This window comes from Gracilinanus agilis, chromosome 1 (assembly GCF_016433145.1).
Source record: "Gracilinanus agilis isolate LMUSP501 chromosome 1, AgileGrace, whole genome shotgun sequence".
Lineage (NCBI taxonomy): Eukaryota > Metazoa > Chordata > Mammalia > Didelphimorphia > Didelphidae > Gracilinanus > Gracilinanus agilis.
The window spans coordinates 98,327,077-98,331,519 of record NC_058130.1 but is presented as its reverse complement, the minus strand read 5'-3'; positions in this window follow the sequence as shown (position 1 = coordinate 98,331,519).

Below are 4,443 nucleotides of genomic sequence, written 5' to 3'. Positions count from 1 at the left end.
CCTTTATGCACAAGGCCTACAACACCCCCCCCCACTCTACCCCCCACCCTAGGGGAGAGTAATCGCAGCCAAACAAAGAATCCTGCATGCACGGGCCTCCCCCAATAAAGTAGACCGGGCAGCTGGTGGCAGATCCAGGGACTGGCCGAACACGCCAGACCTCCCCTTAAAGAAGTGGTCCAGGCACATCTTGGCAAACAAAGGTTCCAGGATGCACTGGGCCTCCACTCGTGCAGCCGAGGTACTCGGAAGGGTAGACCCGGCTTCCCAGGCCACAGACCTGACTTGGGGCTTTCTCACTGGGACCGACACCCACCCCCTCCCTGTACCCCACTCCGGTAACGGGTCGTCGGTGCTGCTGCCCCCCAGCTCCAGGGGTGCACTGGGGCCTTCCTGAGGTTGCTTCTCCTTCCTCTCAGAAGGTCGGCGGGCGCCTGGGCCAGAAAGGATGGGGCTGCAGGCCTCCCCGAGCTGCCCTCTGAGCATCAGGGGCTCCCCCCACCCTCCCGGAGGTCCCGGGATGTGGGGTATTGCCCAGCCCGACCTCGGATTCCCTCCAGGTCCCTCTCCTGGGGCTCCATGGCAACGGACAGGTCGGACTCCCGCCTCTTAACTGTCCCCATCCCAGGCTGGATCCCCATGGTGGGGCCCAGGATGCCCGGCCTGGTCCCTGGGGCCTCCCCGCCTCCCGCTCTTTTCAGGGGCGGGAGAAGAGCCCCGGGGCCCTTCCACTACCCCGATCCCCTCCCCCGACCCCTCGCCGCGGAGACACGCCACGGGGGGAGAATAAAAAGCACAATTCACCTGTTGTTACAGATGTGAAACAAACCTCGGTGTAACGCGCATGAGCCGCTTCCACCCAAGAAGGACTACAACTCCCACAAGCGGCAGCGCGGCCTCTTCCGGGTCACGTGGCGGAAGCAGCGCTCCTTCCCCTCTGACCCTCCCCTATCTTCTTTCTTTCCCCTTCTTCCTCTTCCTTTCCCTCCCCCTCCCACACTCCTTCTTCCCTGCCCCACCCCCCCAGGCCCCCCAGCTTGGAGACAGTCTAGCTGGTTAGTTTTCCAGGGACACGAGACTTCGGCTCCCAGCCGGCACCTCCAAACCGCCGCCGAGGCTCGCGGGCGCCACCAGACCAACCCATGGGGAGGAGGCCGGTCCCAGGGCCCAATGAGAAAGGGGCTCAGTGCGGGCAGGGGGCGGGACATCCTGTGTGACACTCCAGTCCCTTAGCGGTGAGGGGGGGCCGGCGCCGGCGCGAGGAGCCCGGGCTGCCGAGGGGAGTGGGACAGGCGACGGGCAACAGGTAACGGGGTCCTGAGGCGATGACTGGATCTGCGCTCCCTCACACCTTTACCGCGTCCGGCTCCCAACCTCGGGGCGCCCCCTTTCTCTTCGGGTTGCCCCTCCCCACTTCCTCCAGCGGCCCCTCCCCACCTCCGCGGACTTGGCCCCACCCTCTCAGGGGTAACCTCTCCTCCCCGGGCCCTCCTTCTTACCATCAACAATCTATTTAGCACTCCAATCAGTCCCTTAGTTCTCACCTAATGCCCCTTCCCAGTACCCCGGATCTTCATCTCCCCATTCTTAAGAACACTGTACCCGATCCAGCCCAAAGACCCTCCTCACCCTGGGTCCTCTCCAGACCCTGCTTCAGACTCCTCCCCACCCTCTAGGATTTTCCAGCCTACTCTCATCCCTATCCACCACCAGTACCCCGCCTTTTTAGCCACTGTCTGTGATGGGGACTCTCGAAATCCTAAACCGTTTCTTCATTCGCTAGTTTCCCCCTTCCCTTAATCTTGTTATGAACCCAATCTTAATATTCTGCCCCGAGGATTTTGGCCGTACCCTTTCCCAAACCCCCTCCTATTTTCTTCCTAGATTTCTGGGAGCTAGCTCAAGGTGTTGCTTTTGACAATTATGGTGACTCCTATATTCTTGCCTTGGGCATGTGAGTAGGGACATGCATCAGCTTTACATCATATAGTCTTAGGTGATGATTCCCCTGAGAAATGATCAGTGTCCAGAATCTCGCAGCTCAAATTTAAAGTTTCACGGAATTATTTCGAAAAATTAATGGTGGTATCTGTGAACCTAAGTTAAGGGTTCAGGAAAAAGAAGATACTGACCAGTTTATCTTTTCAGTTGTGCATCTTCTTGGATATGGGAAGTATGAAGTCATTGCTACATCATTTTATCTTAATATCTGAGCAGTCTAAATGCATTTCCTTCTTGAATGTTTTGGCCCTTTGGTTCTTGATACTTGAAACAAATATTCTTTTTTTTTTTCTTTAAACCCTTTCCTTCTGTCTTAGAATAAATACTGTATGTTGGTTCCAAGGCAGAAGAATGGCAAGGGCTAGGCAGTAGGGGTTAAGTGACTTGGCTAGGGTCACACAGTTAGGAAGTGGCTGAGACCAGATTTGAAACTAGGACCTCCTGTCTCTAGTCCTGGCTCTAAATCCATGAGCCACCCAGCTGCCCCCCTGAAACAGCTAATTATACTATAGTGAAATCATCCTGTTTCCAGTTATTGGTTTATTTTCCTTATCTTGTATCTTGTCCTTAAAAATAAAAAACAACAAAACAAACAACTTTACAAAAGCCTTAGCTCCCTTTGTTCTCTTATTAAAGAAAAGCATCAATTCCACTCAGTCTTCCTTCTGTAGCAGATCTTTGTTCCTGTGGTATATTATCAGACAACCTAGTTTTCTTTTGGACTTGTGCTTTTTGGGGGATAAAGCTTAGCTGAAAAAAATCTGTTATCTTTTGAAGAGTTCAGATTTGTAGAAGCAGAAACCAAAGAAAGGCTGCTGATTGAGAAACCTAATTTCTTGCTGTTATTTGATCTACATTGCTTCTCCAAATCAGCACTGTCTGACAATGACAATCTGCAGTTTGATAACCCACACTGACCTCAGGAATGGAACTCTCACAACTTTAGGCCTTTGAATTTTAATAATTGGTTTATGGTAGAATTATTAGAATAACATATGAGTGATCTTTTGTTAATCAATAAACATTTATTAAGTATTTGCTAAGTGCCTCACATTTGTACTAGTGTAGAGGATACAAAGGAAAAACAAAAACAACCCAGAGATAGGGTATAATGCCTTTTAGAATTATATTCTAAAAAGCCCTATAAAGCCTAGCTGGGCTTTTTGTCAGCCTTTCTAAAGATACCATGAATCCTAGTAGACATTTCTGCAGGGTAGCAACGAGTTGGGCATTTCTGTTTCTCTTTTAGTCAAAAAAGCTCTACTTTTAAGTTGACTTTTGGATCTTGTTCTTTTCTTAGAAGTGTTCTGTACATAGTGGAGTCTTAACTTTTCTTTAAATTGGATTGTAAATAGGATCTTAGATTTAGATCTGGAAGGAGAAATTAGAGGCCTTCTTGTTTGGTCTCACTTTACAGATGAAGAAATTGAGAGAAGCTAAGTGATCTGACCAAGGTTAAATAGATTAGTAAGTAACAGCAGGGATTTGAACCCAGATCCTCTGACATTAAATCCTTAAACTCACTATACCTAGAAGAACTGAACCTCCCCCCCCCCCTTATTTTTGCATTTCTTCTCTTTGGAAATCATTAAGGCAAATAACTGTTTGACATAAGGTCTCATTTGATATCTAAGTTAACTCTGAGGTATAGTATATTAGTAACCCCATTTTGCAGTTGAGAAAACTGAGGCATAGGAAACTTAGGAAAATTTGTTACAAAGTTCTATAGAGGTAGTAGAAGATAGTCAGTGAACCCAGATCTTCCAGTCTTAAGTTCAGTGTTCTAGAATATTTCTGAGGAACATGGAGATTCCAACCATGGGGATAAGAAAACTGGTTCTTGTTTTTAGTTCTTGGAGCCAGTAATTAAGATGGTAGGTGCTAGATCAGGAATAAACATTGTAGTTGAGGGTAAGACCAGAATTCATAAGCTTTGTTGACAAAGGACTGCAATGAGTGATTTGGAAAGGATACTACTGTGAGAGAAGAAAGACCTATATGTGGATTCCAGTCTGACCCAGCTGAATGGCAGTTTAAAAAGAATTAATCAAACATATAAGACCTTGTGTTCAGAATACTTTGCTAGTCACTATGAAAGATATGATGTTTAAGATACAGATTCAGTGTTCATGTAACTTGCATTGGTTGGCGATAAAATGGTGATAAAACATAAAGATAGCTAATAAAAATAACTTACGTAAATGCTTTAAAGAAGTAAAGTATAAAATGTTTTGTGAGCTCTGATAGAAAAGAGAGGCATCACTAAAGATTTCTTTTTTGATTTTGATTCATTAATTTTCTTTAGGAGGTATATTCACTTATATATCTACCTAAATATATAATAATTTCTTCATCTTTTCATAAACTTTTAACAAAAGACTGGTTTCAGTTTAAGCTCCTGCTTTTATATTATTCCTTTCTTTGAGCTTCCATCTATTAATA